A 14104-nucleotide genomic window follows, 5' to 3' on the forward strand; every position below is an offset into this window, starting at 1 on the left:
AAAGGTTGAAGCATGGATCAATGTTAGGTAGCCGCCGACTTTAAGGGTTAATAGCAAAGCCCCCTTAATTGCTGAGAGACTCAAATTTGGAGAATATATTAAGGAGATCAGAAGGATTAAGAGGAAAACATTTTTTTTCAAAAAGACTGTCGATTTTGAGAAAATCGATGTTAAAGTTTCAAAGGAAAAATATATACATTTAAAAACCAGCCGACTTTAACGGTTAATAGCAAAGCCTGCTTAAAATTTAGGAACACCAAATTCCCAGGGTATATTAAGGGGATCAGTGGGAATAAGAGGAACATTTTTTTCTCAAAAAGACCTTATAGTTTGAGAAAATCGATTTTTAAGTTTCAAGGGCAAAAATGTCTTTTAAATGCGGAAAATGTCAGTTTTTTTGCACAGGTAACAATAGTGTATTATTTTCATAGATTCCCCCAAATGGGAAGAGTTTTTCTTACTTCGTTCTGAGTGTGGGAAATATAAAAAAACCGACGTGGGGTCCCCCTCCCAGACCTCTATAACTCCTTGTCCCCCATGCAGGCTGGGATAGCCAGAATGCGGAGCACCGGCCGCGTGGGGCTCCGCACCCTGACTACACCAGCCCGCATGGTCCATGGATTGGGGGTTCTCGTAAGGGGAGGGGCAGCCAAGCTTTCCCCTCCCCCTCCGAGCCCTTGTCCAATCCAAGGACAAGGGGCTCTTCTCCACCTCCGATGGGCGGTGGAGGTGGAGGCCGCGATTTCCTGGGGGGGTTCATGGTGGCATCTGGGAGTCCCCTTTAAAAACATTACCACGAAAAAAGTCTTTTAATATTCTTAATTAACCATTAATACTTACCTGTCCCTTTAAATAAATGATCCCTCGCAATAGCCTCGGAAATGTTCTATCAGTTACAATGTAACAAAGTTATTACAATGTAACAACTTTGTTACACATTTTAACTACGCCGCACCCGACGTCACTTGCCGCTCAGCCGCCGCATACACTTATGCGTCCGTGCAGGACGCCAAGTCCCCGCCGGCTCCTGCTGTCCACCCCGCCCACATCTGTCACCCACATGTGGGTGACATGTGGGAGAGGCGGAGAGGGCAGCGGGAGCCGGCGGGGACTTAGCGTCCTGCACGGACCCGACAGAGCTCTGAGCTATATAGTTTAGCGCTCTCTAAGCATCTTTGAATTTGGGCTGCAAGGAGCCCCATTGGTCCTTAGCAGACCAATGGGGTTCCTTCATATACTCATTTCTCCTGGGAGGGGGGGTGGTCATCTGGGGGACCCCTTTTTAAAGGGGACTCCCAGATGCCACCATGAACCCCCCCGCCCCCAGGAAATCGCGGCCTCCACCTCCACCGCCCATCGGAGGTGGAGAAGAGCCCCTTGTCCTTGGATTGGACAAGGGATTGGAGGGGAGGGGAAAGCTTGGCTGCACCTCCCCTTCCGAGACCCCCCCAATCCATGGACCATGCGGGCTGGTATAGTCAGGGTGCGGAGCCCCACGCGGCCGGTGCTCCGCATTCTGGCTATCCCAGCCTGCATGGGGGACAAGGGGTTAAAGAGGTCTGGGAGGGGGGGATCCCATGTCATTTTTTTTTTATATTTCCCACACTCAGAACGAAGTAAGTAAAACTCTTCCCACTTGGAATCTATGAAAATAATACACTATTGTTACCTGTGCAAATAAAAACTGACATTTTCCGCATTTAAAAGACATTTTTGCCCTTGAAACTTAAAAAAAAAATCGATTTTCTCAAAAACTATAAGGTCTTTTTGAAAAAAAAATGTCCTCTTATTCCCACTGATCCACTTAATATACCCTGGGAATTTGGTGTTCCTAAATTTTAAGCAGGCTTTGCTATTAACCGTTAAAGTCGGCGGGTTTTTAAATGTATACATTTTTCCTTTGAAACTTTAACATCAATTTTCTCAAAAACTATAAGGTCTTTTTGAAAAAATTGTTTTCCTATTATTCCTTCTGATCTTCTTAATATATTCTCCAAATTTGAGGCTCTCAGCAATTAAGGGGGCTTTGCTATTAACCCTTAAAGTCGGCAGCTTTTTTATATTATACGGAAGCGTAATATTACACGATTACGGCAGACTGTGTAATTTCAATAGGAGTTTACTGTCTTACGCGTAATTTGTTACACGTAATAACGTAACCTACGGTCTACGAGTAATTAATTACGTGTAATGCCGTAACCTTACACGTAACGCTTACGGTGCATTTGTAGTGAATTGCGATGCGTAATTACGCTAATGCGTAATTTTGGCCCAGCACTGGCTGGTGCGTGTCAAGAAGCCTCATGGGAAATTGGAAGGCAAATGGGAGGCTGTGCCATATCGTGTGGTTAGCTGCAAGTATGCTGATGGGCCAGTGTATGAAGTCCAGAAAGAAGGGACTGATTTTGTTTGAGTCCTTCATCGAAATATGTTGCTCCCATGTCTTTCTGATGGAATAAATTGTGATAGAACTGTTAATGTCAACGACCTCCAACAACCGGAGCCCAGTGGTAATGAATGGGCCTACGATGATGAGGATGATTGTTGGCCGCTCCCTACTACTGAGTATGTTCCACCTATGACTACCATGCCCCCAGGTGTTGTTCCTTCTGGTGCAGAACCTGCTGGTCCTACTCAGCCCATAGCTGCAACACCCCAGAGCACACCAGCAGCCCTCAGACATACCAAAAGACCGTATGCTGGTATTCCCCCAGCGTGGTATGCACAAAATGAGTTTGTTTGGCCTGCTATGCAACGATCTGTTACCACACTGCCTCAGTCATTGACAGGGACTGCCAATATTAAAGTGTGTGTGTGGGGGGGGGGGGGGAATATGTAAGAAACAGTTATATAATTCTGCCAAGTTTATTTACCCTGTTCAAATTGTGTTGAAATGCAAGGTAAATGTGTTTCTGTATTACTTTGATTATGGCCCTTTAAGAGATCAGCTTAAGGTTGAAGGGACACGCCTCCGGGAGTGTAGTAGAGCCTGGCTCTAGATGCAGAGGAGAGGGAAAGTTCTAGAGACTTCTGGGCAGAAGCAGGACAGGTTTAATGTTTTTCTCTTGTGCTGCTAGAGAAGTGTGTAGTGAGAGAGTAAATAAGAAAAGACTGCAGTCAGAGGAGCTACACTTAAATGGACTGTAATTGCAGAGAGAGAGAGAGAGAGAGAGAGAGAGAGAGAGAGAGAGAGAGAGAGAGAGAGAGAGAGAGAGAGAGAGAGAGAGAGAGAGAATATGAAAAGACTGTGCATTCAGAGGCGCTACACTGAAATAGACTGTGTGAAGTTGCTGATCAGAGAGAGGCCTTAGTATAAAGACTGTGCATTCAGAGGAGCTACACTGAAAAGGACTGAGCAATGGCTGATTAGAGAGAGAACTGTGTGGATTGCCACTAATAGGAAGAGACTCACAGTGCTGTCGAGGTACCAGACAGTGACTGTAGAATCCCGGATTAGATCATACCTCTGTACACACATTTTGTAGGACGACCAGAATACCAAATAACATCTGCTATTGAACTTCATCATTATTCAACTGGTTCCCTGCCTGCTGAGTAGGACTTCATGGTTCCAGATCTTGTGTTCACCGGAACAAGAAACCGCACTGGGCCCCACCGCACGCTTCTACGAACTGTAAGCGGTCCACTTGGACCACTGGGGAGCAAAAGGGAGGGTGATCACCCGATTGTTAAGTTAGGGTCAGTCAGGGTCAGTTTGCATTACTGTTGTTCATCAAGTGTCTGCACTGAAAATACAGACTTAGGAGAAATTGAAAAAAAAACTTGTTACAGGATATTGAACTGTTTGTGTTATATTGAACATTTTGCTTATCTTTATTACTGATACACCCATTAATCTGTCCTTCCATAGTAAAGGCAATTTTCTTGAATTTAATCACTGTTTGTGCATTCTTTTCTGGTTTGCGGAGCTCAAACCACCTGCCTTGCCCTCGGTTTACAGAAGATCGAAGGAAACTTAGTAATTGGTAATAGAACAATGCGTCACAATGCTAATGACTGGAATGTTCATGATGTGTGCTAAAGCTGTGCCTTCATCTTTATCCAGAAAATCAATCAAAGAGCGAGCTCATCCAAATGCTGGTGCAGAAGGGGTATGGCTCAGAACCTACTAAAACCTGGAAACAAGAACAAGAAAAGGTATACATATGTAAAATGTGTACAGAAAGTCCCCTACCTACAGACAACTTGTTAGTTTCATACGGACAGTTGTCTTCATGTATAAAATGTACTGTTTTGTTACATGTAGTATTGTATAAACTGTTGTAAGTAGTTTTGCATGGTAAAGGCACATTAAAAACAAAAAACGAAAATGTCTTATACCTTATGTCCATGTCCAGAGTTATGCGAAAGTCATTTACCGTATATACTCGTCTACAAGTCGAGAAATTTACATCTGATCTACTTTTGTAAAGTAGGGGGGTCGACTTATACTTGCATCAGACCTAAATTTCTGACTTGTAGCAGAGTATAAGGCATCTCCTCTGCTCTACATTTGCTGCATTCTTTTCCCCTTGTGCTGCTAGCCAGCCAAATTGTGTCCCCCTGCTTTCCTCAAGATGCCTGGTCACCATAATCCACCTCCCCCTGCAAGCTGCATCGTGGACTAACCTCCGCTCTGATAACACGTGACTCTCATACAGCCAGTGGGGCAGGAGCAGCTTAAATTCCTCCATTGAAGCTGGAGCTCCGTTGAATCTTCAATCACTGAAGTGTCAGCACTGCTGATAACAGTGACACCTTTATTGTGCAGAGCTGGGGAGAGCAGCGTTATCTATCAGCATTGATGCAATTAGCATTAGGTCTCCCCGTCCTGCTTCCTAGTGACATGAGGAAGTGGGGGAGGGGATCAGAGTAGCGAGACATGCTGGATGGGAGCTGAAGGCAGCCAGTGTGTTTCAGTGATCTGTGGAGGATATCAGCATTGAGAGGAAGTTTAGATGCATCCAGAGTCTGGGTAATTCTCTAACACGTTTCTTTGAATCCCAGGATTGGGCTCATCTTCCCTGTCAGCACTCAGCTCCTGTGTGCACTGTTGCTTATCATTGCTTTTCTAACTGAGGCAAGATACTTGAAGTGATTAACCCCTTGTGATCTGCAAGCATGTTTACAACACTGTGCTGCTTTTAATGTTCTCTATTAACATATCAGCAGCACAGTGTGAGGAAGATGCATGGAGATCATGCAGGGTTGCTCCTGGTATCAGTATCATACATGCCCAGTTATTATTATTTAGTATTTATATAGCAGTGACATCTTCTGCATTGCTGTACAGAGTATACTGTCTTGTCACTAACTGTCCCTCAGAGGGGCTCACAATCTAATCCCTACCTTAGCCATATGCCTATGTATCATGTAGTGTATGTATTATAGTCTTGGGCCAAGTTAGGGGGAAGCCAGTTAACTTATCTGTATGTTGTGGGATGTGAGAGGAAACCATAGTGCCCGGAGGAAGCCCACGCAGACACAGGCAGAGTATACATTGTTACATTGCATACAGATGTTGACCTGTCTGGGATTTTAACCCGGGAACCCAACACTGCAAGGCGAGCATGCTGCCCTTAACCTTATTTATGATTTTTCCAAAGACAGAAGGTTTGGACTTAACTACAACTTTGCTGGATAGACTTATATTCGAGACATTAAAAAATGCCAGCTTAAGAGGGTCAAATATTGGGGTCAATTTATACACGAGGTCGACTTGTATTCGAGTATATACGGTATCTACATTTCACTATGTATAACACTGGACGTGACTTACAACTTGTACCGACTTGTCATTAGCCTAATACAGGAAGGGCGTGTCCATTACCAGGAAAGGCACTTTTGCATAACCATGATGCCCCCATCCCCCCCCCCCCCCACTATTAGGAATAACCCTTTTTCTTCTCTACCGCACCGTTGATGAGAAGCTGAGACCTGCAGCATTGTGACCCCAGTATTGTGGCCATTTTTTTTCTTAAACAAAACTGCAAAAAAGATAAAGGAGCGTTGTTAAGCAACGCTATCTGATCAGTATAGCCATCTGGATCAGGTAATATGTTTTTTTCTTCTAGAAATAGGCCAGCTCAGGCAGCCCCTACTTACAAGGATTCCTAATTTATCCGTGGTGTATGCTCTGCATAGATGTGTACACCACCTTTCTTACCAGAATTGCTATGCTCAGAACATAGATAGCTTTCATTCTCCTAAAATTTCCCCCCAAAAGTCAGAGTATCGGGGGCATGGCCAAGATGGCGTGCTAGGCAGACGCGGGTCCCGTGAGCTCTGCTGCCTGGCTAGTTCAATCTACTTTCATCCAAGTCTCTGCTAACCCTAAAGTGCATTTCTGGGTGACGAAAAGCAGCCCCATCATCCTGGAGACTTGGTGGGATCCTCCTTTACTACCTCCGGACGGAGCAAGCTCTACGGATCTGAGCTACCAGGCAGACGTAGCAGGTCCCTCCCACCTGCAGAGATCCCCACGCCGCTCAACTCCCTACGGAGACATGGGAAACAAAAAAGGGGACAAAAAGGACAAGTCGGAAGGAGGAACATTATCTGATAGAACTCAGCGTGCACCGCATGTTCCAAAACACAAAACAAAAGAATCCACCATGGAAGATCCGGACGCCATGTCTGACCACGTCGAAGACTGTGCAGCTTCCTACCACCGCGGAGTTGATGGAGGCGATTAAGACCTGTCAGTCGGCACTGACCACCAAAATTGATTACATAGAAGCTAAATTCAGCCTTCTGCATCAGGATGTGTCTGACATATGAGAGGGGAATAGGAGATGTCCCTTAACACACTGGTATGTTTACTTTTGTGCAATTTTAACAATACACATTCTCTTTAAATGGACTGTAATTGCAGAGAGTGAGAGAGAGAGAGAGAGAGAGAGAGAGAGAGAGAGAGTATGAAAAGACTGTGCATTCAGAGGCGCTACACTGAAATAGACTGTGTGAAGTTGCTGATCAGAGAGAGGCCTTAGTATAAAGACTGTGCATTCAGAGGAGCTACACTGAAAAGGACTGTGCAATGGCTGATTAGAGAGAGAACTGTGTGGATTGCCACTAATAAGAAGAGACTCACAGTGCTGTCGAGGTACCAGACAGTGACTGTAGAATCCCGGATTAGATCATACCTCTGTACACACATTTTGTAGGATGACCAGAATACCAAAGAACATCTGCTATTGAACTTCATCATTATTCAACTGGTTCCCTGCCTGCTGAGTAGGACTTCATGGTTCCAGATCTTGTGTTTAGCGGAACAAGAAACAGCACTGGGCCCCACCGCACTCTTCTACGAACTGTAAGCGGTCCACTTGGACCACTGGGAAACAAAAGGGAGGGTGTGCACCCGATTGTGAAGTTAGGGTCAGTCAGGGTCAGTTTGCAGTACTGTTCATCAAGTGTCTGCACTGAAAATACAGACTTAGGAGAAATTGAAAAAAAACTTGTTACAGGATATTGAACTGTTTGTGTTATATTGAACATTTTGCTTATCTTTATTACTGATACATGTTATAATTTAAGTAGGCCTCAGTTACTTGGCCTGAGTTTTAGGTAAAAGGCTTGTCCGCAGTGTATGCCTTTAAAATAAATAGAGGTTTTGTGATGCAGGCAGAGGCATCTCAGGGTCTGCGTGTAGCAGAGGATACACGCAGATACTGAGAACATGTTCCTAAAAGAAGGCCATCGGACTACTCTGACCTTAACACTACACCACAGGAACAGAAAACATTGGCCATATTTACTTATCATCCACGTTCCTGCATATGGGTCAAATGCCTCATTGATTATTAATCAAGTAGGTGTGTATGATGACACCACAAGTAGGTCCACCAATAATCTGGTCTAGGGGGTGGCGAAGATGATGTCATATTTAACTCTTTCCTAGTCGGTATAAAAGGCTGAGGGAGCTACGAGAGCTTTTTCTGCTTCTTCCTTCTGCACTAGCTAGCAAGGCTGACTGGGACGACTTCTAAGCATGTTCTTCCTTTCTGTAATCTGATATAATGTATGCTGTACATAGGTAGCTTAGTGTAACGTAGTTAGGAAGAAGGTACCTGATAGACTCCAGCAGGGAGTCTAATCACGAGCTTGTAACGCAACATGAAGATTGACATGGCTAGGATATGATGAATGTATCTATCTGTATTACTGTTTCCTGAATAAATAACGTAAACATTGAAGAAGCCTGAGAAAGTCTATATCCTGTTTGCGGTGTGGAGAGTCAAGTGATCTCACAGTCTGAGACGATGGTGTCGAAGCAAGGTGATTAGAACAGTTTATAACAGTGGTGCTGAAATCCTTCCCTGCCTAGCAATACAGGCAGACGGGGCCGGGGCCGAAGAAAGTGGTTTCAAGATATTCCACAGCAATACAACCGGAATAGACGGACACGGACTGTAAAGCTTATCAAGCTGATACTGATAAGCTGGTGTGAGTGTGTGGGAGCCGAGCACACACGGGCTGCAATTCGAGGAAACCAGCGGCGACACTCGTGGATGTTAAACTTTGACTGAAAGTGCACATCAGTCATAGCCTAAACCGGATCGCAGGTGACTGGAACGCTCCGAGGCCGGCTGGCAGCTGCCGCTGGATATCGATCCGCTGAGCCAGTGTGGGTACACAGAGATGACGTTCAGGAGTTCCAGGGATCCACTCAGTGTCGTGAAAAAGTTGCCATAAGCTGGTCGAATTGGCAGGCATACGAAGTCCGCCGCTGCTCAGGCACGTAAGATTTACGTTGTTATGTTGCATTATCTTTATTGTATGAAGAGGGGATAATGTGTTCTGTGTTTTGTGTTAATTGCACCGTGGAGGCTGCGGGTTTCTCATTTTGTAAATGCATAGTGCTGTTTTCAGAGTTTATGTGTTTTGATTTTTTCTTAGGATTCAAAGTTCCTGTGTTGCAGAGGTTCTTTTTTTTTTTTCCCCTTTCTCTTCTCTTCTCTTCTCTCCCCGTCTCTACAGAGGCTGGGAAAAATGTCCAGATAGAGCAGGGGGGCCCCCCGCAGCAGGAGATAAGCCAGCGGTGCTTCAGTCTGTTGGGGCTGGATGGGGGGGAGAGAGGGGATAGAAGAGGAAAGCGAGTGTCTTTCTGTTTGTGAGATGTTCTGCAAGTTTCTCGCATTTCCAGTCAGAGCTGCTAACATGCTTGTAAATATCTGTATCTGTTATGTTGTTTAGCCAGTTTGTCTGTTGTGCGTTTCAGCAGTATTAGCTGTTAATATGGTTTAGAGTTATGCTGCACGCTTGAGTAAGTTTGAGTTATGGCGGAGATAAACTGCAGATGTTTTGTGAGGAGAGAGAGGGTTCTACGTTCCTGGGTGATGCTAAGAGGTAATATATTTAGCATTGCAGCTGTGACGCGGTTGGTCTCAAGTTTGGCAAGTATCCCAGAGAGTATAGGTAGCGGAAGGCTGACTCTCAGTAAAATGTATCGATGCTGTGTGTAACTATGCATAAAAATGTTTGTTCTGTGTGTATTTTGTTTTCTCTCCTAAGATATAGGAAACGAGAGGCTGCTATGGGAGCAGCCATTTGAGCTGGCAATCCAGGACTCAAAATGGCGGCAGTGGAGAGAGCCCGCCCCCGAGAGTCATGGCCCCCACACGTCATGGCAGGGGGGGAGGAGGGGCTGGGGGATCCACGTCACGTCAGGCTGTGCTCGCTGCTCCGGGCTGAGCAGCTGAAAGGGAGGGGGGTAGAAATACAGAGACATGCTACTGTGTGTCTCGGGTCTCAAAGTATTTCCCCAGAGTTTTTCCCTGAGTCCATGGAAAGGAATGCCAGGATACGTGCAACAAGCTATTACTGTAAGATTAGCAGGAGCACGGATAGGAAAAGTGTCCCAGATAGGTGCAGGGACACACGTAGCAGTGCAGGTCAGGAAAGTGTCTGTACTGAGTTGCTTGCGGGATTATTCCGGTAAGTGGGGCACCTTAATGGGTGGTGCAGCATGAGTTCCCAATAGAGTATAGGGGGGTACAGTGCATCAGGGGAGTGCCGGAGTTGGAAAAAAGGGAGTTGACCAATTCTGGTTTCCGTCGCCGCTGCTGCAGAGTGGTAGCGATTTTTTCCGGTTTTTGTAGTGGACATGGCCAGAGCTTGACTGAGAGGTCTATGCTGGGCTGGGGCTGTTTTTTTTTGTGCGTTTTTTTCGTCCACTGATTGGTCAAATATGTTTTTTTCCAGCTCCTATCGATTGTAGCACAAAGAACAAAAACTGACCGCAGTTCATGGGGCAATTATACAGATGATAGAATAGCCATGTACAGAGTGACAGTGTATCAGTACGCTGTTTGCCATGTGACTACCTACCATGTGGGCATTCAGGGATCTGCATACAGGCATGCGACGCTGGTATGCTTAGCCCTGCACCCTGTGTAGTTTAAGTGCAAAGTGCTCCTTCCTACAGGGAGGCAGCCGTTTTTTTGTGAAGTCTGGGGGTAGTGGCACGGCAAACATTGGTCAGAGGGTACAACACACAGAGCTTCTAGCAGAGCTGGTATCACGATGAAGTTCTAGATAAGTAAATGCGATAATGAGTAAGAGCATTGCAGGCTCACCTGCAAAGCAGCATCAGGTGTGGCATCCGTAATCTGTGCATGCGACGGCCGCGCATGGACAGATAAGGGGGGATGTGGAGTGAGCTGCAATGGGGTGAGAGCTTCCAAAGGTGAAGCGAGCTTCCAAAGGTGAAGTCCGCGGGAGCATATTGTAAACAGGTAAGTACTGAGGATAGTACTGAGGTAGGGGGGTGAAGTTTAACTCCAATCTACCAAAAAGAGAGTTCATGAGAACCATAAAACGAGATCAATTACGGTATATATTGATCATTTTAAAGGGTAAAGAGTACAAGCCGCAGGGCGAATCCCAAATCATTAATAAGAATTGATTTGTTTGTATTTCGATTTCAGGTGTTTGGCAATATGGAATGGAGACAGCTGCAGTGCTGGCAGCAAAGCTGGAGATGTCAGTCGGATAAGCGAAAGGTTCCAGATGCCAATCTAAGTTTGGAAAAACACGAGATTCCTGAAATTGGAAAGAGACTAAAACACGAGATTCCTGAAATTGGAAAGAGACTAAAACACGAGATTCCTGAAATTGGAAAGAGACTAAAAACATGAGATTCCTGAAATTGGAAAGAGACTAAAAACATGAGATTCCTGAGATCGGAAAACGTCTAAAAAAACTGACTGAGCAAAGCATAGTGCAAATTGCTAATGTTTTTCTTTCCCAAGGTGGTGCTTTTATAATGAAGAGTACCGTGCTGATGGTGATCCTAGGTTGCCATTCCGTCCTAGGAGAACGAAGAGAGGACATTCTCATGTATAATAAGGGGTTAATGAGAATGCAAGGCCCAAGCATGTTAATGTTGGGTGACAAAGGTACTAATCCTTTCACACCTCCCTCCGCTTGGCACAGATGGACCAAGCAGGGATGGAGGGAAAGAGCACTCGTGCCAGGAGAAGACAAATTTCATGGCACAATGTGGGTGAAAGGTCTGAAGGGTCAGGTGTGCGGGCAGTGGGGATTGAATGGCAGTGTAAATCTGCTATTTAATACCACACTCCCAGAATCGATGCACCGATCCAAAGGTTTGTTAAAAGGTACATTGCAGTACAATGGGTACATGCAAAAGGTGGAGTGTGTGATTCAGGGGTACCTTGTCTTGGTTATGCAGAGTGAGATGGTTCCAGATTGGAGAGGAACGAGCAGGAGGCGTCAATTCTCTTACCAGAGAGACACAGGGGACAACATCACACTCTGGAGCTACCAACAGAGAGTGCCTCTGAAACAACTATACACACATAAAGGCTGGAAAGCCGAAGGTGGGTGGTTCTCGAAACAAGAAGTAAAAATCGAGATCAAGCCACATTTCCAGGTGACAAAGAGGGTGGGGAGAGCGGTCCCGGGGGAGGGAAAGCCCACACAGGGAACCCCATTCACACCACACGGGTCACAACAGGGGACGATATTACACAGTCCATATGCAACAGCTTATCCTCATGATAGTTGGGTAAGTGAAGAGGTACTCTTAATCGAACGATTGCAGAGAGTACAGTCTTCCCGACCTCAGGTACATAGTGTGCCTCAGGACATAAGGGGGGGAAGAGGTCCAATCAGGACAGCTGAGGACATATTTTGTCAGCGAGAGATTGGACAAGGGGAGGTATATTAATTTTTCTGGAGAAGGATCTTTTGCATGGCAGCTTCGAGATGTTTGGGTGAACAAAAGGAAACGGTGCAAGATTCCTTTAGGCACCGCTACTTCCTTAGTTCCCACCTCAACCCGTGTCTTACACCAGGACCTGAGAGGTCAACCTTTTTTGGTGCTAGACGGGGAGGTGAAGCAAGTAGAGTTGTCCTCATGCGGGCAATTCTTGCAGAAGTACCTGCGTTGGCCGGGGCAAGTCAAATTTAGTGAAGAAGCATGCAGGCTCAATAACGCAGAATGCGAGGCTACCATTCAAAAGATCCACCCTGAAGCCCAACCGATAGTTCCGGTGGCGGAAGGAAAGGTTTGGTTTTTTAACATGTTCTAATGATACATTCAAGGTATATTCTCATAATTGTTCCGATAACGGGGAGTTTCTAAGGGGAACATGTTGTGGGAGCGGAGATCCCATATGGATCCAGTCATCCAGGTTGGATGACGTTGTTTCTCAAATTGTTAAGAGAACTCTAAAGTGCAAAGTTTCACGGGTAGTTCCCGTTCTGAAAGAGAACACGACATGGGACAAAGGGGAACAGGGTTTGATCCAAGACGACCACAATTTGTTACAAAGGTTAAACAAACAGTACACTAAGTTAGAGGTAAGATTTCACCATGATACAGGTGATCTTAACGAGGTAAAACACAAAAATGAGCAGGTGAGTGCCAGTCCGACCTGGTGGACAAGGGTTCCGGTGATGTTCCAGGGACACTCGGACTGGGCCTCTGCAGTTCCAAGGTTCTTTCTACACCCACTGGTAGTCTGGATGGGGATGACAACTTTAGGCATCATTATCCAGGTGAGGTTGCGTGTTAAAATTACGTAAAACAAATTAACCTGGTCCAGAGATTGGTGCCTCAAACAATCTCCTGAACCAATAGTTTAAATTAAGGGATATACAGGGTTACGGGTATAGGTTTAGTAGTACCTGTGATGGAGCTGATTGTATAAAGGCGCTCTTTTAGAAGGCACCTGGCACTGCTCCGTTTTGTAACAACCAAACGAGTTTCACTTTTTTGTGGTCATGCAAGTTTGTGAGTGATACGTAAGTGACGCAAATGCTGAGCATGTGGTATAGAGGGACTTAGAAGTAGGGCCTCCCCAGAGAGCCTGGTTACAGGAAGATCAAGAGGTCTTGCTCTCTCTCTTCCAGGGGTAATCGCCTAGAGCAGAGAAGTTGTGTGAGCACGAACATCGAAAAGTGAAACATAAAAGAAAAGAAACCAGGTACTGGGAGGTTCAGACGCTGGGATCTGCGGGTCAAGCCGTTTTAGGGGGGATTGTTATAATTTAAGTAGGCCTCAGTTACTTGGCCTGAGTTTTAGGTAAAAGGCTTGTCCGCAGTGTATGCCTTTAAAATAGAGGTTTTGTGATGCAGGCAGAGGCATCTCAGGGTCTGCGTGTAGCAGAGGATACACGCAGATACTGAGAACATGTTCCTAAAAGAAGGCCATCGGACTACTCTGACCTTAACACTACACCACAGGAACAGAAAACATTGGCCATATTTACTTATCATCCACGTTCCTGCATATGGGTCAAATGCCTCATTGATTATTAATCAAGTAGGTGTGTATGATGACACCACGAGTAGGTCCACCAATAATCTGGTCTAGGGGGTGGCGAAGATGTCATATTTAACTCTTTCCTAGTCGGTATAAAAGGCTGAGGGAGCTACGAGAGCTTTTTCTGCTTCTTCCTTCTGCACTAGCTAGCAAGGCTGACTGGGACGACTTCTAAGCATGTTCTTCCTTTCTGTAATCTGATATAATGTATGCTGTACATAGGTAGCTTAGTGTAACGTAGTTAGGAAGAAGGTACCTGATAGACTCCAGCAGGGAGTCTAATCACGAGCTTGTAACGCAACATGAAGA

The sequence above is a fragment of the Hyperolius riggenbachi genome, chromosome 12 (genome assembly GCF_040937935.1).
Source record: "Hyperolius riggenbachi isolate aHypRig1 chromosome 12, aHypRig1.pri, whole genome shotgun sequence".
In the NCBI taxonomy this organism is placed as follows: Eukaryota; Metazoa; Chordata; class Amphibia; order Anura; family Hyperoliidae; genus Hyperolius; species Hyperolius riggenbachi.